We start from the raw sequence: 24,335 nt of genomic DNA on the forward strand, positions 1-24,335 counted from the left end.
TTCAACATGACTGTATTAAGATTGCACCTGAAAACTATTTTTTTCTTTTGATACCTCAGGAGCCTCCAGCCGTAGAGCAAGTGGTGGGAAGCTTAGGAACTTTCCATGCCTGTAAGAAAAAGAAAAAAAAGAAAGAAAGATGATGGGTTAAAATGCATATAGTTTTACTTTGTCAGTGAGAATGAACATAATAGCTCATAAATATGGGAAAGGTGTAATTCTAAAATAAGATAAGGGTAAATGATTACAGTCAAGTATAAGAAGGTATATCTATGAGTGGTAGGATATAATTCTTTTTAAAGAACAATTTAGGTTAAACATCAGAAAGAAAAGTCTCCTCAGAGTAACAACAATTCAACTATGGAACATTCATTTAAGAAAGGCAATGTGAGCCCCGTTTCTCAAGACAGCGCAAACAGAAGCAGGCTAAGCAGACAGACGATAAGTTACAGGGAGTAATATTTTGCTGATGAGAGGTTAGTTTGGTCTAGCATCTTTTTTCCCCCCTTATCAAAAGATTATTTATTAAAATATTTATGGATGAATTGGGAGATTGGGATTGACATATATACACTACTATGTATAAAATGGATAACCAATGAGAACCTACTGTATAGCACAGGGAACTCTACTCAGTACTCTGTGGTGACCTAAATGGGAAGGAAATCCAAAAAAGAGGGGATACATGTATAGGTGTAACTGATTCACTTTGCTGTACAGCAGAAACTGACACAGCAGAGTAAAGCAACTATACTCCAATGGAAAAAAAAAAATTATGGAACTTAGATCTTTTTAATTTTTTAAAAAAATTTTATTGGAGTATAGTTGATTTACAATGTTGTGTTAGTTTCAGGTGTACAGCAAAGTGAATCAGTTATACATACACATATATCACTCTTTTTTTTTTTAATAAATTTATTTATTTATTTTTGGCTGTGTTGGGTCTTCGTTTCTATGCGAGGGCTTTCTCCAGTTGAGGCGAGCGGGTGCCACTCTTCATCGCAGTGTGCGGGACACTCACTGTCGGGGGCCTCTCCCGTTGTGGAGCACAGGCTCCAGACGCACAGGCTCAGTAGTTGTGGCTCACGGGCCTAGTTGCTCCGTGGCATGTGGGATCTTCCCAGACCAGGGCTCGAACCCGTATCCCCTGCATTGGCAGGCAGATTCTTAACCACTGTGCCACCAGGGAAGCCCCTGTCCCTTCTTTTTTAGATTCTTTTCCCGTATAGGTCATTACAGAGTATTGAGAATAGTTCCCTGTACTCTACAGTAGGTCCTTATTAGTTATCTATTTTATATACAGTAGTGTGTATATGTCAATCCTAATCTCCCAGTTTATCCCTCCCAGCCCCCCTTAACCCTCTGGTAATCATAATTTTGGGTCTAGCATATTAAATACTGAAATTGGTCTCATTTAAAAATATACTAAGAGAGAGAGGACCTTCAAGAGGGCAGAGGAGTAAGACATGGAGATCACCTTCCTCCCCAAAAATACATCAAAAATACATCTACATGTGGAACAGCTCCTGCAGAACATCTACTGAACACTTGAAGAAGACCTCAGACTTCCCAAAAGGGAAGAAACTCCCCACGTACCTGGCTGTGTGGCTGACAGGGTCTTGGTGCTCCAGCCAGCTGTAAGACCTGAGCCTCTGAGGTGGAAGAGCTGAGTTCAGGACATTGGACCACCAGAGACCTCCCACCCCCCATGTAATATCAAACGGCAAAAGCTCTCCCAGAGATCTCCATCTCAACGCTAAGACCCAGCTCTACTAAACGAACAGCAAGCTCCAGTGCTGGACACCCCATGCTAAACAACTAGCAAGACAGGAACACAACCCCACCCATTAGCAGAGAGGCTGCCTAAAATCATAATAAGTTCACAGACATCCTGAAACAGACCACCAGACACGGTCCTACCCACCAGAAAGACAAGATGCAGCCTCATCCACCAGAACACAGGCACCAGTCACCTCCACCAGGAAGCCTACACAACCCACTGAACCAACCTTATCCACTGGGGGGCAGACACCAAAAACAAGGGAACTACAAACCGGGAGCCTGCGAAAAGGAGACCCCAAACACAGTAAGTTAAGCAAAATGAGAAGACAGAGAAATATGCAGCAGATGAAGGAGCAAAGTAAAAACCCAGCAGACCAAACAAATGAAGAGGAAATAGGCAGTCTACCTGGAAAAGAATTCAGAGTAATGATAGTAAAGATGATCCAAAATCTTGGAAAGAGAATGGAGAAAATACAAGAAACGTTTAACAAGGACCTAGAAGAATTAAAGAGCAAACAAACAATGATGAACAACACAATAAATGAAATTAAAAATTCTCTAGAAGGAATCAATAGCAGAATAACTGAGGGAGAAAAACGGATAAGTGACCTGGAAGATAAAATAGTGGAAATAACTACTGCAGAGCAGAATAAAGAAAAAAGAGTGACAGGAATGGAGGACAGTCTAAGAGACTTCTGGGACAACATTAAATGCACAAACATTCGAATTATTGGGGTCCCAAAAGAAGAAGAGAAAAAGAAAGGGACTGAGAAAATATTTGAAGAGATTACAGTTGAAAACTTCCCTAACATAGGAAAGGAAATAGTCAATCAAGTCCAGGAAGCACAGAGAGTCCCATACAGGATAAATCCAAGGAGAAACACGCCAAGACATATAATAATGAAACTATCAAAAATTAAAAACAAAAAATATTAAAAGCAGCAAGGGAAAAGCAACAAATAACATGCAAGGGTATCACCATAAGGTTAACAGCTTACCTTTCAGCAGAAACTCTGAAAGCCAAAAGGGCGTGGCAGGACATATTTAGGTGATGAAAGGGATAAACCTACAACCAAGATTATTCTACCCAGTAAAGATCTCATTCAGATTCGATGGAGAAATTAAAACATTTACATACAAGCAAAGGCTAAGAGAATTCACCACCACTAAACCAGCTTTACAACAAATGCTAAAGGAAGTTCTCTAGGCAGGAAGCACAAGAGAACGAAAAGACCTACAATAACAAACCCAAAAGAACTAAGAAAATGGTAATAGGAACATACATATCGATAATTACCTTAAATGTAAATGGATTTAAAGCTCCCACCAAAAGACGTAGACTAGCTGAATGGATACAAAAACAAGACCCATATATATGCTGTGTAAAAGAGACCCTCTTCAGACCTAGGGACACATACAGACTGAAAGTGAGGGGATGGAAACAGTTATTCCATGCAAATGGAAATCAAAAGAAAGCTGGAGTAGCAATACTTGTATAAAATAAAATAGACTTTAAAATAAAGACTATTACAAGAGACAAGTATGCTACATAATGATCAAGGGATCAATCCAAGAAGAAGATATAACAATTGTAAATATTTATGCACCCAACATAGGAGTACCTCAATACATAAGACAAATGCTAACAGCCATAAAAGGGGAAATTGACAGTAACACAATCATAGTAGGGGACTTTAACACCCCACTTTCACCAATGGACAGATCATCCAAAATGAAAATAAATAAGGAAACACAAGCTTTAAATGACACATTAACAAGATGGACTTAATGGATATTTATAGGACATTCCATCCCAAAAAAACAGAATACAGTTTCTTTTCAAGTGCTCATGGAACATTCTCCAGGATAGGTCATATCTTGGGTCACAAATCAGGCCTTGGTAAATTTAAGAAAATTGAAATCGTATCAAGTATCTTTTCTGACCACAATGCTATGAGACTAGATATCAATTATAGGGAAAAAACTGTAAAACGTACAAACTCATGGAGGCTAAACAATATGCTACTAAATAACCAAGAGATCACTGAAGAAATCAAAGAGGAAATCAAAAAATACCTAGAAACAAATGACAGTGAAAACACGACAACCAGAACCTATGGGATGCAGCAAAAGCAGTTCTAAGAGGGAAGTGTATAGCAATACAATCCTACCTCAAGAAACAAGAAACATCTCAAATAAACAACCTAACCTTACACCTAAAGCAATTAGAGAAAGAAGAACAAAAAAAACCCCAAGTTAGCAGAAGGAAAGAAATCATAAAATCAGATCAGAAATACATGAAAAAGAAGTGAAGAAAACAGTACCAAAGATCAATAAAACTAAAAGCTATTTCTTTGAGAAGATAAACAAAATTGATAAACCATTAGCAGGACTCATGAAGAAAAAAAGGGAAAAGACTCAAATCAACAGAATTAGAAATGAAAAAGGAGAAGTAACAACCGACACTGCAAAAATGCAAAGGATCATAAGAGATTATTACAAGCAACTATATGCCAATAAAATGGACAACCTGTAAGAAATGGACAAATTCTTAGAAAAGCATGGCCTTCTGATACTAAACCAGGAAGAAATGGAAAATATAAACAGACCAATCACAACCACTGAAATTGAAACTGATTAGAAATCTTCCAACAAACAAAAGCCCAGGACCAGATGGCTTCACAGGCGAATTTTATCAGTTAGAGAAAGCTAACATGCATCCTTCTCATACTCTTCCAAAATATAGCAGAGGGAGGAACACTCCCAAACTCATTCTACAAGGCCACCATCACCCTGATACCAAAACCAAAGATGTCACGAAAAAAGAAAACTACAGGCCAATATCACTGATGAACATAGATGCAAAAATCCTCAACAAAATACTAGCAAACAGGATCCAACAGCACATTAAAAGGATCATACACCATGATCAAGTGGGGTTTATCCCAGGAATACAAGGATTCTTCAATATACACAAATCAATCAATGTGATATACCATATTAATGAACTGAAGGATAAAAACCATATGATCATCTCAATAGATGCAGAAAAAGTTTTTGACAAAATTCAACACCCATTTATGATAAAAACTCTCCAGAAAGTGGTCATACAGGGAACTTACCTCAACATAATAAAGGCCATATATGACAAACCCACAGCCAACTTCATTCTCAATGGTGAAAAACTGAGACGATTTCCACTAAGATCAGGAACAAGACAAGGGTGCCCACTCTCACCACTTTATTCAACATAGTTCTTGAAGTTTTAGCCACGGCGATCATAGAAGAAAAAGAAATAAAAGGAATCCAAGTCGGAAAAGAAGAAGTAAAGATGTCACTGTTTGCAGATGCCATGATACTATACATAGAGAATCCTAAAGATGCTACCAGAAAATGCTAGAGCCAATCAATGAATTTGGTAAAGTAGCAGGATACAAAATTAATGCACAGAAATCTCTTGCATTCCTATACACTAATGATGAAAAATTTGTAAGAGAAATTAAGGAAACGCTCCCATTTACCACTGCAACAAAAAGAATAAAATACCTAGGAATAAACCCACCTAAGGAGGCAAAAGACCTATATGCAGAAAACTATAAGACGCTGATGAAAATCATTAAAGGCGATACCAACAGATGGAGAGGTATACCATGTTCTTGGATTGGAAGAATCAACATTGTGAAAATGATTGTAAAACTCAAAACAATCGACAGATTCAATGCCATCCTTATTAAACTACCAATGGCATTTTTCACAGAACTAGAACAAAATATTTCAGAATTTGTATGGAAACACAAAAGACCCCGAATAGACAAAGCACTTTTGAGAAAGAAAAACAGAGCTTGAGGAATCAGGCTCCTTGACTTCAGACTATACTACAAAGCTACAGTAATCAAGACAGTATGGTACTGGCACAAAAACAGACATATAGATCAGTGGAACAGGATAGAAAGCCAGAGATAATCCCATGCTCTATGGTCTCCTTGTCTTTGATAAAGGAGGCAAGAATATACAATGGAGAAAGGATGACCTCTTCAGTAAGTGGTGCTGGGAAAACTGGACAGCTACATGTAAAAGAATGAAATTAGAACACTGCCTAACACCATACACAAAAATAAATTCAAAATGGATTAAAGACCTAAATGTAAGGCCAGACACTCTAAAACTCTTACAGGAAAACATAGGCAGATCACTCTATGACATAAATCACAGCAAGATCCTTTTGGACCCACCTCCTAGAGAAATGGAAATAAAAACAGAAATAAACACATGGGACCTAATGAAACTTAAAAGCTTTTGAACAGCAAAGGAAACCATAAACAAGACGAAAAGACAACCCTCATAATGGGAGAAAATACTTGCAAATGTAGCAACGGACAAAGGCTTAATCTCCAAAATATACAAGCAGCTCATGCAGCTCAATATCAAAAAAACAAACACCCCAGTCCAAAAATGGGCAGAAGACCTAAATATACATCTCTCCAAAGAAGATATACAGATTGCCAACAAACACATGAAACAATGCTCAACATCACTAATCATTAGAGAAATGCAAATCAAAGCTACAATGAGGTATCACCTCACACCAGTCAGAATGGCCATCATCAAAAAATCTACAAACAGTAAATGCTAGAGAGGGTGTGGAGAAAAGGGAACACTCTTGCACTGTTGGTGGGAATGTAAATTGATACAGCCACTATGGAGAACAGTATGGAGGGTCCTTAAAAACCTAAAAATAGAATTACCATATGACCCAGCAATCCCACTATTGGACATATACCCTGAGAAAACCATAATTCAAAAAGAGTCATGTACCACAATGTTCACTGCAGCACGATTTACAATAGCCAGGACCTGGAAGCAACCTAAGTGTCCATCAACAGATGAATGGATAAAGAACATGTGGCACATATATACAATACTGAGTTATTTGTAATGAGGTGGATGGACCTAGAGTCTGCCATACAGAGTAAAGTAAGTCAGAAAGAGAAAACCAAATATCGTATGCTAACACATATATATGGAATGTAAAAAAAAATGGTTCTGAAGAACGTAGGAGCAGGACAGGAATAAAGAGGCAGAAGTAGAGGATGGACTTGAGGACACGGGGAGGGGGAACAGCAAGCTGGGATGAAGTGAGAGAGTGGCATTGACACATATACACTTCGAAATGTAAAACAGATAGCTAGTGGGAAGCAGCCGCATAGTATAGGGAGATCAGCTCTGTCCTTTGTGACCACCTAGAGGGGTGGGATAGGGAGGGTGGGAGGGAGACACAAGAGGGAGGGAATATGGGGATATATGTATACGTATAGCTGATTCACTTTGTTATACAGCAGAAAGTAACACAACATTGTAAAGCAATTATACTCCAATAAAGATGTTAAAATATCTGAAAGACCTACAATAACAAACCCAAAAGAACTAAGAAAATGGTAATAGGAACATACATATCGACAATTACCTTAAATGTAAATGGATTTAAAACTCCCACCAAAAGACGTAGACTAGCTGAATGGATACAAAAACAAGACCCATATATATGCTGTCTAGAAGAGACCTTCTTCAGACCTAGGGACACATACAGATTGAAAGTATGGGTATACACTAAGAGATGCCTAAGTTTGGATATATTTATTTTTGCCTTTAATTTGTCTTGTTACCTATTGTTTGTCTCTGAGTAGATAAGAAAGATAAAAGGTCGGTATTATGGAATATGTTAATGTACCTCTGTTGTGTCATTAAAGCTAATGATATTTTTAAAGTTTTGAACAAAACAAAAAATGCAGGTCTTTCACTTCTATTCTCAGCTCATAAAACAGTGCCTTGTAGGCAGGCATTAATTATTTTTTGGCTAAATGATGAAAGATTGAACATAGTGGAAAATACACATACCTAAATGAGGCTCAGTATTTAAATAGAAAATGGACAAATTATTAGGCCTTGCCAAATCCAATTTTCAGAACCATATTGAATCCTAGATTTTGTTTGGGCATTTAAGTGCCATGGAATAAGTTCAATCCTTATATATTTGGAAATCAATTATTTAATCTTTTCTTATTCCTTAAATCTCTTTGAAGTTCAAAAAGTAGTACAGTATTAGATTTCCTATGTAGAAGTAAAAGTATAATAAGAATTTCTGATTCTAGCAAGCTCTACGTACCAAATCTTTTTGTAAATATCATTGTTTATATAGAAAAATAAACAAAACCCTACTAGGTGAAATGGACAAGTTACTATTTTGCTGGGATACCTCACGGAGGAAACATGTTTTGCCAGGTTTTTTCTAAATCTCCTGTAAACAGATGTCATACATATAATGCAAAGTATCATGGTAAGACTCTAAGACCAATTAATACCTTATGGGACAATTATATTCTCATAAAAGAAGCATTAGTTCACCCTTTTTCTGTCTTCTGGTTTATAAATTGTCTATTCATAAGATAGGTATAATCATTCTCCTCAAAACTTATATATGAGAAATATCACACTGTGTTTTTTTTTTTTTGGGGCTTCCAGCTTTTTTATTTTTCCCCTTTTACACAAAGCAAAGTAGAAGAAATAATACGGGATTAAAACTGCAAAAGTAGTTAATTGGTAGAACACACATACGCACAAAAATCTAGGAAGGCAAGCTTATTTACAATGAGGAAACACATGTAAATTATGGTAGTTTGTATAGGAAACATTAAAAAAGAAAAGTCAAACATGCTATGTGGGTGCCACTGTTTACAGCAATATTGAAGGGGAGAAAACAACACTTATTTAGGAACAGATATACCACAAGGTCCAGGTTTTACAGCATCAGTGCAATAAATTCACAAAACTATATTACAGCTAGTTAATCAGTTTAAGAATGTTCCCAAATATGTCACATTTCCAGCCCTCAGAGGTTCATTCCTACAGATTTCAACTACTCCATCTATGGGAACCAAAAGCAGACAGTGTTACCATAAAATGAGAATCTTGAGGCTTACCTTTAAAGGCTTATTCTGGTCTTGAAAAACTAGTAGGATTTTCTACTGAAATGAATCTTGACTAAACACAGGATGAGTTTTGTTCTTTATAGGCTGGTCTTGGAGTAAAGGTCATAGACATGACTCTTAACCTATTATGTACTTTAGTTTCAGTTAGCTGAAAATCTGAAATTAAAAGTATGCTAAAAATCCTAAATACCATCTTGCGTAAGCCTGCTACTAAAAAGCCCTTAAGGACGTACTAACTTCAAGTTTAAGTGCACGGGAACAAGAGTTCTAAGCCTGTCAGATTCCCCATTTGGGAGGAAGGATCAATGTTTCCAACAAATTGCTAAATTCTGCACAAGGGAGAAGCCAACACATACTAGGCCATGGAGTTACTTTCATTGTATTCCATGAGGATTCTTCTCCCACAGTATCGAAACAGAATGAGGAATGAATCTTAACTGGTCTCTTCATCAGAAGTGGTAAACTTGGTTTCTATATTCACGAAGCCAGGCAGTTGTTTAAGCAGAGTGTGGAAGCAGACAGTAGAACCAGCATCCTTTAGTCACAGACCACTATCTTGTATCCAGCTAAAGCAAAGATCAACTTGAACAGTTATCCCAAGCCACTGTTAACTGTACTAAAGGATGAAGTTCACCACTATATTATTTTAAAAGTAAGAGTTCAATTAACCCTGGGTGAGAAAAACCAAAACAAGTGGTAATGATGAATGAGTTGTCCATATAAGGCCAGCTGATGACAACACACCCTTGAAGACACTGGGCATAAAGCCTTACTTGGCAAGTCGGAATTTCTACTAACTAAGGGCAGAATGAGGGACAGCAAAGAGCTACATCTGTAACATTTTAGTATCCAGACAGCATAACAGACACTGTCCCCAAGGACAATGTATACGCCATTAATCACACTGAATAAAGCAGATGTATTATTCATTTTTCTTTTCTTTTTGTTTGAGAAGCTTGTTTATCTCTCTTTTGGCCATTCCAGTGTACTTTGAAATGATTCCATGTTGGTTTAGTCCAGGAAGCAAGAGTAAGAAAGTCACTATCAGGTAGGTGAGAAGGAGGTTGTGGACTTGCTGTCCCACCCAAGCAACCGCAGCAAGAGAAATGATCATGGTCATGAAGTACATTTTAGGCTTTTCTTCCTTTAGCGTAAAGAGGTGTTTCCACCAGCCCACAGCTCTGCGTCGAGTTTTTACTAGATTGCTGCAAATTTCATGGAATCTCTGCTGTTGCTCAGTGGTCCATTTGTTGGAGCCAAAAATTCTAGGCGCTAGAATGGGAACAAGGTTGTCAGCCAAGCACAAAAACATAACAAAACAGGAAACACCTGACAGAATGGATGGATCTGGATAGTAGATAGTCAGAAACACCAAAGAAACCACACCTATGATGGCAGGTGGAAACCAGGCTCTTCCCCATTGGAGGACTTCATCTGCCATCAGCATCACTTCTCCCCATCCTTGCAGCTGCTCTTCCAGACTTGCAGTCTCTGCAGCCAGCAGGTTAGTGCTGCGATTATCTCCTTCCGCCATTGTTCCCGAGGTGCCCCCTCAGCGAGCGCAAGACGCCCCCAAAACCCGGCCTTCCTCAGAGGCACTCACGACAACCCTAGCCCACACTGTGTTTTAATTTACATAATTTGACTTAAATCACCATTTCCAGAGTTTCTAATAAAAGTCATTACGATGGAGTCCCAGGGAGACATTTTTGTTTTGCCCAAGAATTGTTGTATAAGAGTTCAAGAGATCATAAACAATTCAGAAAGTTGAAAAATGATTTTGTCCTTGATTTATCGTGGTCCACCCTGAGAAGGTCATTATCCAAATCAACCCCTCCCCAACCAACAGTTCCATAAAAGTTAAGTCCAAAGCCCTAAATATTTCATTGTATATAATGATTAACTTTTTTCTTTTGCTCCAAGAATGGGACTACCTATAATTCATCCCTGGGAGAACTGACAAAATATTCATTTCTTGTTAAGGAAATATTCATTTCCGGTTAACTTTCTTGTAGAACCTTGGTTGGGAAAGGGTGGTCTGAATCCATGTCATCCGTTTTAAGCCTATTCGTTGACTACTTACAACATGCATTCATCTCCTCTCAGCCACTGGGACTGTTTAACATTTCCAAGGCCCCTGTACCAGCAATCACGTGTACCAGTTTCATCAGATCTCTTTCCACCTCCCAGGCCCCTTAATGAGCATGAGGACCAGATTTCATAACCCAGAGAGAAATTACCTCCTTCACTATTCTTAATCCTCATAAATCCAGTCTTCCCCAACCTCTCTTCAACCCTTCCAAGAGTTCTCCAATTCTTCCCCCCTATCAAAACAAAGCCTCCTGGCTCTCTATTGGAGCAAAGGAAGTCTTAAGATCAACTTGCTCTTTTGAAAGAGGAAATAGAAATTACCTCTTATTCTTTCTTGAAGAGCCTAAGAAGCAATAGAGCAAGATAATTTCTCAGTTAGTCTGTTTAGTCATGAATATCTGAACTGGCTTCATGCTCTTAACTGTTCCTCCCTGAGGTGCAGTATTTCTTAAGCTTCACGACCTTCTTCAAGTCATGGCACAGAGAGGAAATCATGGGGGATGTATGGCCCGTTGGAGAAAGATGGAGAGAATTTGGGGACATCTCTATGGGATTTTATTTTTTAAAAATAATTTCATTTCCTTTTTACAGCATAATTTTGATTAAAAACCATTTAAAGTATTAGGGAAAATATTACATTTTGAATTTGTATAAAATTTCTAGATATACTCTAACAAAAATTCTATGGAAAATAATATTATATCAAGTTTTTTTTCCATGAAATGGATACATAATCCCTGATCAAAATTTTGCTAAAATTCAAATTCTTGACAAGAAACTTTTTTTGGATCAGTAGTTGGTAATAATTTTTTAATTTTGTTTTTATTTTTTATGTGCTTCTAATACATTTTTTATTGAAGTATAGTTGACTTACAATATTATATTAGTTTCCAGTGTACAACCTGGTGATTTGCTATTTTTACAGATTATACTCCATATAAAGTTATCATAAAATATTGGCTATATTCCCTATGCTATACATTACATCCCTGTATCTTATATATTGAAAAGATATATGCACCCCAATGTTTATAGCAGCATTATTTACAATAGCCAAGATATGGAAGCAACCTAAGTGGTCATCAGTAGATGAATGGATAAAGAAGATGTGGTATATATATACAATGCAATATTAGCCATAAGAAAAAGAATAAAATTTTGCCACTTGCAACAGCATGGATGGAACTAGAGGGTATTATGCTTATTGAAATACATCAGACAGTCAAAGACAAATACTCTTTGTTTTCACTTATGTGTGAAATCCAAAAAATAAAACAAATGAATATAACAAAACAGAAACAGACTCACAGATACAGAGAACATACTAGCAGTTACTGGAGGGGAGAGGGTGGCAGGAGGGAAAAAGTAGAGGAAGGGAATTAAGAGGTACAAGCTACTAGATATAAAATAAAGCAGATAATAATTTTAAATCATTACTATAAATCATCATAAATGATAACATTTGAAATGTAAAAATTCTAGCAGCAATTTTTTTCTGTAATTTACAAATGTACTTCTGAAATTTTTTATGGTAGTGTGAATGCTCTTCAAATTCAAGTAGATTTTTTTATATCAAGTGTTTCCTAATAACCATCTGTAATTGTAAAACTGTTTGCACCTGGCTTACATAGAACTAAAAGGACACAAGAGCCACGAAAGGAATTTTCCAATAAACATGAAGACACTACTACCTAAAGCTGCACCTTTCAGAAGCTTCCACTTGGCCACCATTCCTTTTCACTGACTCTATCACCTTGTACTACTCCGTTGATCCTTAGGTACCTGGAGTAGGGTTCCTCCGTGAGCCACTTTATCCAGGGAATATGTTTGCACCTGGCTAATTAAGCAGATGTCCAAAAGATAGAGCACCTCCTTGGCAATGTTCACTATCACATACCATACCAGCAAGTACTGGATGGTACTGAATAGTCTACTGCCTGCAATGATTGCAGATTCACCCAGCACTGAGAAGTATCCAGCAGTGGGTATGGGGAGTGATGAGGGTAAGGAGGAAGGGTTCCATCCACCCAACACCCCACCCTACCAAGCACTCTAAAGCCTGACAAGCCAGATATTTCTTGGCACATATGTAATACATTTTACCGTGCTGCCAAGTGGTGAAATACCAGTACCAACCACTGACTTAGGCAATTTTACAGGATTCACTCTTCCTGATTGTCTCCTCTTTGATTCCTTGGACTTGTTTCAATTTCTCAGTCCAGCACTATAAAATAAGATTGCAGTTGAATGTTCTACTTTTTAAAAATCTTCAGATTTCTCCCTTGTGTGATATTGTCAAAATGTACTTCTCACCACCTCTAACACTACCTTTCTAGTTCAAGCTTTTATTTACAATTGCAATAGACTCCAACTGCTTCCATCCCTCAGTGGATTGTATCTGGAGTCAGCAGATTAGGAAATTGATTTTATTAAAATGTAAATCATATCATGTCACTTCTTTTCTCAAAATCCCTCAATCTATCCACTTAGAATTAAATACAAAGTATTACTACAGTCAAGCAGGCCTAAATAATCTAGGCCCTGGCTACCCCTTCAACTTCATTTCCACCCACTTTCCCCCTAACTTACTAGGTGTTTAGCCATTCTAAAAACACTTAATACTCACTTCTTCCCTTTGTCTGCTATGCTTTTTCTCCAGTTCTTCTTTGAGTTCACATGCTCACTTTATTCAGGTATCTCTGATCGTGTGTCATGTACTGGACACTATCTAAACTACCCTTTTATCACTTCATTCCCGTAACTTGACTTAATTTACTTCACTATTTGAAATTATGTCATATAATTATTTGTTGACTTGTTTGTTGTTTGAATCCCCCACGGGATGTAAGCTCTTTTAGGGTAGATATTCTGTCTTGTTTATGGGATATCTTCAGTAGCTAAACTAGTGTCTGGTATATAGTAAGCACTCCATAAATATTAGCCATTATTCATCTTCAATATTATCTCATGAATCAATATTACCTTGTCCTTTTGCCCAGAAAATGTTTCCAGAGTCTGAGTCCATACCTAGAACCCCAAGTCAAGATCTGGTGTGAGGGTGAGGTTAAACTAATTAGAATAATTCAGAATGAAAATTAATTTAATCAAACTTCAAAAATTATTATGTAATATCTCTCTTCCTAACTCGAGGCCCTCATAATAAAGTTTGATCTACTTCTTTAAATCTTCTTCTGTTATAGACAATGCCATTGTGACTGTCCAGCCAATCAGTAAACCTATAATTTTTAGTTACTGTTGGGTATGTACAGAGTTCTGAACTAAGAACCATTCATAAGTTATCAAGGAAATGTAAAAGCTACTTTTATTACTCGAGATTTTTCTGATTGAAGATAACAGGAAGTGAAATTAAATAGTAATTTTATTGGTGTCTACGTGGCCTGAAAATGGAACAGAACTTTCGATCTTTCGTGTTTATTCCCAATAATTGGCATATTTGCTAAGAGAATATAGTGTTGACTGAGTAGAAAGGGTTTCCTTTGAAATCTCAGAAACTTTATGCTTACTCAGCACCTGTGGCATAATGATCTACTACAGTTATGGCCTATCAACCCTTTCATATTATTGGATTTTTCATATTCCCTTATCATTACTTAAGGGCAGAGGAATATGCTTTTTTACAGCTTAAAGATTTCTGATTTTAAAAAAAGACCTGTTTAAAACTTGTAATTTATTCCCCTGGCTTCTTAAGCTGACAATATTTAACATAACTTCAATTTCCAAGCATTATCATTATTAACTTTAATTTCTAAATTAAAGTATCATAAAACGATGTTCTCTGGAGGTTTTGAGATTCATATGCATTTCCCCACCCATGTTAAGTGACCCCAGACTGCTGTGCTTTTTAGTTCCTGTTTCTTATTGTATGACTTTTCCTGATTAAAAATTAATACAAGTTTTTGTTCCCAAATTGAAAAGTACAAAAAGCATAAGGGAGAAAATAATAAACATCTAATAAACATTAGAGTACTAATAAAATGGTTGTGTAGTTCCTTACAGTGTTCTTTATATTTATACTTTTAAAGAAAACTAGGATTGTTTTGTTTATTTATATGATTTTTAAAGTATAGTTTTAAATTCTATTTATAGCTAGAAAATATATGATTTTAATATAATTTTAACACTATGAATTATTCTATCTTATAACTTTACAATTCTTTATTTCACTGTTAGACTTTATGTGGAAAATTGGGCTGATTTTAACTTTTTTCCTACAATAATACTGTTGTTAACATTCTTATATGTAAATCCTTTTGATCATCAATGAGTATTTTATTACAGTAAAATGCAAAGGTTATTACTGAGTCAAAGTGTATAAGCGTTTTTAATACTCGATATGTATTGCTAAATATCTTTTTAAAATATCGTACCCATTTATATTTCCACAGTATTTATGAGAATAACCATTTAACTTTACTCCAGTAACAATAATTATTATTTTAAAATAATTTTTTGCCAGTCCAATAGGAGAATTAACGACCAGCTGCACATTTTGTTTGCTCCTGAGTCTGAACATTTTTTAACGTGTTAACTGGCCATTTGTAATATTTTGTTTGGGTGTGAAAATTGCCTACTCATACACTGTGACCTTTTAAATCAGGTTGTTTTCTTTTTGTTTGAAATAGTTGTTTATATGTGAAGACTAAAACTTTATCATAAATGTTTCACATTTTTTCCAAGTATTTATTTTAATTTTATCTAAATGAATCAGTGAAGGAAGCAAGGAGAGGCAGTCACCATGCTGATCTGATTTTTTGTAATTAAATATAACTAGCTGAAGAAGTTGAAGTGGATAGTCTTAGAAAAATAACATCGTTATCTCTCAGTTTTTCATCAATTCTTTTTTCTTTAATTTTTCACATATTTGTTAAACAAGTATTTATTAAGTATTTGTTCAGTAAGTTTACAAGTTAGTGTCAACTCAAAAAGCAGGAAACAAGCACTGACATAGTAAAATATACACCCAAATCTCTAGAATACATAAGATGAGGCACTGACCAGACACACTAGTTGTAAGATAGCTGAACTGGACAGGATTCTCTTGAAACCAAAATTGTGATTATAACTACAAATTCCTCATTTGGGGGAAAATAAAAAGATAAAAACTATTAAGTCTTGTGCCTGCCCAGGAACTACTCAGCCGTGTATTTTGAGGGAAATAGGAAAAGCTAAAAGCGGGGGCATATACATGATGATAAACCTTTGAGTGACAGGAATCTGGAAATATAGAGGCAGAAAAGCAAGAGGCATAAATGAGCAGAGGCTTGTTAAAAATGCCAAAGACAGTAAAAATGACATTTTTAGAAATGTTCAGAACAAGAAGAATGAGGCCAGAATAGGCCCACTGCTTGGGGGGAATATGACATACATAATTCTGGAAGGAATAGCTAAAGCATGGGATGACAAAAAGAAGATTCAAAAAGATCTCTACAGGAAAGCATGAAGGGCTGAAGCTAACAAGATGAAATTAGATAGTGATAAATAAATCAACCTGTCCTTATGTTAAAAAAAAAATCAACTGAACAAGTGCAAGATTGGGGAAACAGGATGGTCTACAGGAAAAATACTCTGGGTTTTTCATTGATTGAAAACTCAATATGAATTTGTCATTCAGAGTGCAGCCAAAAATGGCCACAATCATTATAGAGCACATTTACAAAAATACAGAATTACAGAGATAATTATGCTGCAGTACTTGGCCCTTATCAGAACACACCTGTTACACTTTACACAGCTATAAATGTTTTTACTTTAGAGAAACAGGAGCAAGTTAAGACTCACTACTATCAATGACCTGGACCATTTTGAATGATCTTTAAGAGACTCAGAAATTTCTCCTGTAAATGTTGAACATGACACAAGGCATGAAAATTGTAAACTATTTGAATGACTGTGATAACAAAAATAGGTTTTACTTGTTCTCTGTTGCTCCAGAAGATAGAACTGAGTGCAGTGGATGGAATTCACAAAAAATCTAGATGTTGGTCTAATATTCAGACTTTTTTTTAACGCATTGTGTTCCTAGTCACTGGAAGAGTTGAAGAAGAGGTCAGGAATATGGTAGAAAGGATTTAAATATAGGATGAAATCTAACAAGAGGGATTTTTGTGACCCTATCAACTCTACCATTCTATGCTAACCTACTTTTCATATTTGTTAATGTAACCTAATAGCTTTTTCTCATCAGTTAATCTGTTTCTAAAATAATTATATAAATAGTTGCTCAGTTAATAAATGCATAACAAAATGAGTATTAAATATCTTAGCACTCATTTTTTAAAGTGTTTAAGAGAGTATCAGAAATCAGAAATAAGTGTGAAAACTGTCTCTTTCTGGCAGCAAAAATTTGAGCAGAACACTGCATTTCACTGAACCTCAATAGTCAAGCAGCTGGTTCTTTTTAAGGTAAAAAGCAAGTCTCAGCAGAAATTATCCCTGGTTTATTGATTAGGACAGTTGATGGATAGTTTTGTTTATTTCTTCTACATACTTGCTGATTTTTTTCTCTAGTTGTTCTAGCAGTTGGGTATTTAAAATCTCCAAATATAGTGGAATTTTCCATTTCTCTTTTAAATTCTATCAATTTGCCTCATATGTTTTTACATTTTCTTTTTGGGATTTTTTACATTTATGATTGTTATGCCTTTGTATTAGTTAGTTTATTGCTCTGTAAAAAAAAAAATTATGCCAGAATTTAGTGGCTTGAAACAACATTTATTATCTCACAGTTCTGGAAGTTGGAAATCTGAGTGCATCTTAGGCGGGTCCTCTCTTGCAGTCATGGTGTTGGCTAGGTATTCAGTCATCTCAAGGCTTCCATGGTCAAGGATCTGCTTCCAAACTCACTCATGTTGTTGGCAGGATTCAGTCCCTCCTCCTGTTGTTGGACCAAGAGTGTTAATTCCTCATTGCCCATTGCTCTGAGGCTGCCCTCAATTCTTTGTCTGTGGGCCTCCTAACATATTAGCATATTACCATCAGAGAAGGCAATAGAGATGACCATAAGATGGTAGTCAGAGTCTTTTGTAACCTAGCTACAGAGGTGACATCCATCACTTTTATCAAATTCTGTTAGTTAGAAGTAAGTCACTAGGTCTAGTCCTCATTCAAGGGGAGGGAATTATACAAGGGTTTGAGTACCAGTAGGCAGAAATCATTGTGAGACATTGTCAGAAGATAACTACCACAATCTATTTGTTAACTTAAATTTTTATCCTTTTATTATGTCCATTCCTATCTCTGGTAATAATTTTGTTTTGAAGTATATTTTATCTTTTATTAATATAGCCACTGTTTGCATGGAATATCTTTTTCCTTCCATTCACTTTCTATCTAACTTTTTTTCCTTTAAAGTGTATATCTTGTGTACAATATATGATTGTTTTGTTTTCCTTCTATTGTTTCTGATAATCTCTGCCTTTTAGTTGTAATTTTTATTTCATTAATGTTTAATACAGTTTTTTAATATCATTGAATACTGTTGTGCCATTTTATTTTTTGATTTCTACTTGTCTCCTCTATGTTTGTTCCTGTGTTTCTCCTTTCCTGCCTTTTATTTGGATTCTAAAATATTTTTTAGAATTGAATTTAAGTTTCCTATTTTACTTCTTGGCTATATTTCTGTGCTTAGTTATATATTTTGCATTTCCTTTTGGTTACATCAGGAATTACAATACATCCTTAACTTGTCATAATACACTCAGAGTCAATTATGTACTACTTCATTTAAATATGAAAATCTTGTAAACATAAAGAATCATAGTTCCCACCCTTTTCATTATAATTTATTGTATATAACAATCTACATACATTATAAACCCCACAAGACAATGTTATGATTTTGCTTTAAACAGTTAAATGGCTTATAAAGATATAAAGAGGAAAAAGTCAAATAGAAAAAAGTAACCTTTGTATTAAACCAGATATTGACTATTTCTGATGTTCTTTATTCCTTTCTTAGGATCTGAGTATCATTTTCCTCACTTTGAAGAACTTGTGATTTCTTACATTTCAGGGCTGAAGGACGTGGATTTTTAGTCTTCTTTTATCTGAAAATATTTTTATTTTGCCTTTATTTTAAAGGACATTTTAGCTGTATATAGAATTCTGTTTTTGTTTTTTTTTTGTTTTTTCTTATTTAAGCACTTAAAATAAGTTATTCCACTGTCTTCTGGTTTCCATGGTTTCTGATGAGAAGTCATTGGTGATGACACATATGCCACTTTTCTCTTTTTGCTTTTAAGAGATGCTCTTTATCTTTAGATTTCAACAATTTGACTTGGCCTTGTGCTTTGTTGTTAGCCTCTTTATATTGTCTCTGCTTGGTGTTGATTTAGAAACTCAAATATGTGAATTTCTCCCTTTCATAGATTTGTGAAATGTTAACCATTATATTCTGAAATATTTTTCTGTCCAGTCCTCTTTCCCTTTCTTCTTCTATTCCAGTTGTACCTATCTTTGACCATTTGATATCATTTAAGATGTTCCTGCACCACCACTCATTTTAAAAACATTTATATTGTTTACTATAATTATTATTTATCTATATTTAAATTAGCCTATGCTGTCATGTTCATTGAACTAAGTCCTTGCAGTTTTATTTCAAAATTGTATTTTTTACTTCTAGAATTTCGATTTTAAACTGATTTTATCTTTGTTAAAACTTCCCATTTCTCTACTAAAATATTCATCTGTTGAAAAAAATGTTCTCTTTTAGATCATTGGGGATAATTGTAAGTACTGTCTTAAAATCCTAATCGGTTAGTTCCAACATCTGATTTATTTTCTGGTCAGACTTGCTTGATTTTTTCTCTCTCATGAGAGAAAATGTATTTTATTTTTGGTTCTTCATATGTTGGATAATTTTTTATTACATCTAAGATATTAGGAATATTAAGTTGTAAAGATTCTGGATTCTGTTATTTTTCTTTAGTAAGCATTATATCCTTTGTTTCAGCTGTTAATTTTTTGGGCTGTGCTGGAACTGTAAACTCTGTTTCTTGCACAGCAGCTCTGGTTTCTGTGCATATTTTTAGTCTGTTTGAGACAAAAACCGAAAAAAAACTTTTGTTCACAGTTACCCATCTATGTACCATTATGATGCTCAGAATTTCTTTGTGTAGATCCAAGTTTCCTTCTGATATATTTTAATTCTGTTTGAAGAATATTTCTTTTACTATTTCTTAAAGTGAAGATCTCATGTCTTCACTTAGTAAATTTACTAAGTAAATTGTCTCAGCTTTTGTTGGTCTGATGGATCTGTTTCCTTTACATTTTTCAAGGTATTTTTGCTGGGAATATAATTCTAGATTAATAGGTTTTTCTGATTCTTTTTAAGTTTCAGTAATTTAAATTGTCATTCACTTGTCCTCTGGATTGAATAACTTTAGATGGGAAGTTTGGAATTCTTGCCTCTTTTCCTCTACACATAATGCATCCTTTTTCCTCTGGCTGCTTTTAATTTTTAATCCTTATCACTGTTTTCCAGCAATTTGATTGTGGTATGCCTTGTTGTGTTTATTCTATTTGTATTTTACTGAACCTCTTGGATATGTGGGTTCGTAATTTTCACCAAACCTGGGAAATAATTGGTCATTTTTACTTAAAATATTTTCACATACCTATTCTTCTAGAATTTATATTATGTCCATATATCATTTCTTAATTGTTCTACAGTAATTGAGTCTCTCTTAATTTTTTTTCAGTCTTTTTTTTTTCCTCTGTGATTTAATTTGTATTGAGATTTTTCTCTGTGTAATTTAATTTCTGTTGTTGTATCAATGTTCACTAATTTTTTCTTCTTCGGTGTCTAATCTAATAAATCAGTGCACTATTTTTCATTTCAGATATATAATTTTTCTTCTATAGGAATTATATTTTGTTTTTTGCTACAAATTCAGTTTATGTCTTTATTACATTAATGTTTTTTCTCTGCATCTTTGAACGTATTTCTAATACTTATAATAGAAGTCTTCAAGTGTTAACAAATTCCATCATCTCTGAAATCCTGGTTATGGATCACATTTTCCTGGCTGTTCATATTTCAGGTATTAATTAGTATAGATTGTGACTGTTACATTGTTGAATGATAGTTTTTGTCATTTTATTTAAGATGTGTTAGACTTTGTAAGTTACTTACCAAACAGATTGACACTTTAGAAGCCTGTTTTAAAGCATTTTTATGCCAGATATAGAGTTGCCTTTATGCATAGTTTAGCCCCACTGCTTATGTGTGCTCTACCTGTTTTCTCCACCAAAGGCTGAGTATTCAACAAGAACTCTCACTGGCTATTGTGAACCTGAAAAATTTCCCAGACATCTTGTAAGCTTCAGATGTTAGTTCTCTGGTCATTCCATTTCTAGCCTTGTGTAGTTGCACCCCCTGATTTTGCGGCTTAGATTTAACAAGAGACTCAAGGGAGCCCTGTGGAGATTTATGGATCTCTTTCTCTATTAAACACCCTCCTCTCTAGTACTCTGTCCTGAAAATACTGGGTACCTCAGCCTCCAAGAATTCTGCAGTTTCTCCCGTGAATTCTGTTAAGACTACTGTGCTCTGCTTGGTACCCCTCTTGTAACACAGCTTGTTAGATGCCTATAGTCAAAAGACCAGGAGAGAAAACCTTGCTTGTTTCTCTTCTCGCAGGGATTAAAATTCTGCTCTGCCTGTCGTATGGTATCCTAACACTGTTTATTTGAATATATTGTATATAGTAGGAGAGTAAATCCAGTCCCAATTACTACATAAAGGCTAGAAGTGTAAATAATCACACTCTTTATTAAAAAATAGGTGTCAGTATAAAATACATAATTTGGGTTTTTTACATGCTTAAGTCATTAATAATCAAAAGATATTTCAGACATAAATGGAAAATTGTGATAAATACAATACTGAGTACTATACTTATTCTAATTAATTTTCATAAGCACTGATGTTACTATTAGATAATGACTTCTAAGCTATATTATCACTAGAAGACAAAAAAGGCAAAAGATAAATTCAGGATTAATTATCTCTTCTTCTTAAGCTGTAAATAAGGAAAAAAAGGTCCTCACAATGTTATTTCCTTTTTTCTTTTTTTAGCAGAATTACTTTATAAAGTCCTAGCTAAGTCTTAGGTATCATCATTTCTAGACACACTGACAAGAGTATTGAAATATTAAATAGACTTGTAGCACTTAAAAACTGCTATATGATTTGTAATAATTTTGTGATTTTTCTTTTTCTTCATCTTCTATACTACACTGGTCATTCAGTGCAGTTCCTAAGATCACCATACAAATTTAGTTTATAATAGCTTGAACAATTTAAATCAATTCTCAAAATTAATCAGTTTAAAATTTTGACCTTTTCATTTACTAACCTTATATTAGTGACTGAATTGATTATTTCACCAACTTACTTGACTATATTGAGACAGGTGGTATTTGTTTACCAGCTCCTGGATTTTCCTTTTTCCATGTATTAAAATTTCTATATATGGCATAGGGAATATAGTCAATAATATTTTAATAACTTTGTATGGTGAAAGATGATTACTAGACTTATTGTGGTGATCAATTCATAATGTAGATAAATATCAAATCACTATGTTGTATACCTGAAACAAATATAATATTGTATGTTGACTATACTTTAATAAAAAAATTCTATAAATCTTATTTGGGTAAATGGATGTATGAAGATCTCAGAACTCTTAGATACATATTGGCAGAACTTAGGTCCGTAAAGAGAGCAATTACAGAGGATTTTCTTCTGATTCGCTAGTAAGTTTAATAAAAATTATTTTGAGATTACCTATACATTCATATTCACTGTATCCTACATAAGCCAGCAGGTGGCAAACTTGAGATTTTTTATACTATTGCTCCTATTGAGGAAGTACAAGTGTTGAACCATATATCTATCAATGGATCTTATGAATAGCTTTTTTGTTGTACTGTAACATAAGAAAAATTAAACCCTCTAATTGTAGAGCCACTGGTGTTTAGATACCAATGTATCAATACTTTATTTGTGTTTCTCTTGATTTATTGTTTTATCCTGTAATTCTTTCTCTAACAAATAATTTTGAGAGATAGAGGATGCCAATTGAGCCCCCCCCCCTTTTTTTGGTCATGATTTCCACGATTAAGAATAAAATTTAGTGTTGCTGTATTTAATTGGGAGTGGGGATCTTTCCATCATTTGAAAGGGCATGGAAAATATACGTTGTCTCCCAGAACAAGTAATGTAAGATATTTTTGAAAGTCCTAACAACATTGATCTTCATGTTGTTAAATACAAACAGTAACTTGTTCATGGTAACGATTATTGTTTTTATTTTATTCCTATAAATATTTCTGTTTTGGTGTGACTCATTGGTAGTCATTTATAAGTGAGGATGGATTTAATTTCTTATTATTTTAAATTTTCATTGGAATATAGTTGATTTACAACATTTTGTCAGTTTCAGGTGTACAGCAAAGTGAATCAGTTATATGTATACTTGTATTCACTCTTTTTTAGATTCTTTTAGTATTGAGTAGCGTTCCCTGTGCTATACATTAGGTCCTTATTAGTTATCTATTTTATATATAGTATTGTGTATATGTCAATCCCAACCTTCCAATTTATCCCTCCCTCTCCCCACCCCCTGATAACCATAAGTTTGTTTTCTACATCTGTAAATCTATTTCTGTTTTGGAGATAAGTTCATTTGTATCCTTTTGTTAGATTCCACATATAAGTGATATCATACATGTATATTTGTTTTTCAAAAAATGAAGATTGGTTATAGTCAAGCATATGATTAGGCCTTGGGTTTATAAGAAAACACATTTCTAGCCATTGCATTCAGAGATGAAAATTCAATCATAATTTACTCATTTCTTTCTCTCTGGGAAATTCATCCATTGTTAACACTACCTCTAAAAATTAATTTTCCATCCTGTAAGTTACACTCCTTTTTATATGGCTGCATTAAGCAGTCTACTTTAACACTTACTATAACTTTCTCTTCCAATGGGGAAGAATATAAAAAGAAAAAAAAAGGAAAACAGTGACTAAAGACAAACAAAAAGTTAGGCAACATAGTTACTCCATTATTTCTACATATAAATTGGATCATTTAAATGACTTTTACAAGATTTAAATAAAATAAACTATCCTTTATTAAAGCCAAAAACTATATGAAGGATTCTAATGATTGGCTGTTTGGTGGACTAAGTTTTCAAGAAGTGGAAGGTGAATTCACTAATTATTGAAAATAAATGTTTGAGTTTTTCTCCAAATATCACAGTAGCTGAAGACTCTTTAAGACTTATTAAGACTCTAATAATTCATAATTCTTCCTTCCTTGCTTTTTTTTTAAGGGAAGAAGACTCAATTTTTCTAAAATGTGGAATATAAATACATCAAAAGGAAAATAAATTATACTGTACATTTGAATTTAAACTCTGAAAGAAGCTCTGAAACTT

At 34.6% G+C, this 24,335-nt stretch overlaps 1 protein-coding gene, 1 long non-coding RNA gene and 1 pseudogene across 5 annotated transcripts in view; 1 reads left to right on the plus strand and 2 right to left on the minus strand.

Moving 5' to 3' along the window:
• The window catches only part of LOC309631855, a 173,710-nt gene extending 172,833 nt beyond the window's left edge, over positions 1–877 (minus strand). Inside the window, exon 1 of the long non-coding RNA XR_014246616.1 lies at positions 835–877. This is a non-coding gene — a long non-coding RNA (uncharacterized lncRNA). The remainder of the gene's footprint in view (positions 1–834) is intronic.
• TMEM196 (transmembrane protein 196) overlaps positions 1–24,335 on the plus strand; it is a 229,888-nt gene that overhangs the window by 143,792 nt on the left and 61,761 nt on the right. The gene's annotated exons all lie outside the window — the stretch shown is intronic.
• Positions 9,457–10,372, minus strand: LOC309631733 (ADP-ribosylation factor-like protein 6-interacting protein 1 pseudogene; annotated as a pseudogene). The gene has a single exon. The product of its transcript is annotated as an ADP-ribosylation factor-like protein 6-interacting protein 1 pseudogene (transcript).

The sequence above is a fragment of the Balaenoptera borealis genome, assembly GCF_965194805.1.
Source record: "Balaenoptera borealis genome assembly, chromosome: 7".
NCBI lineage: Eukaryota > Metazoa > Chordata > Mammalia > Artiodactyla > Balaenopteridae > Balaenoptera > Balaenoptera borealis.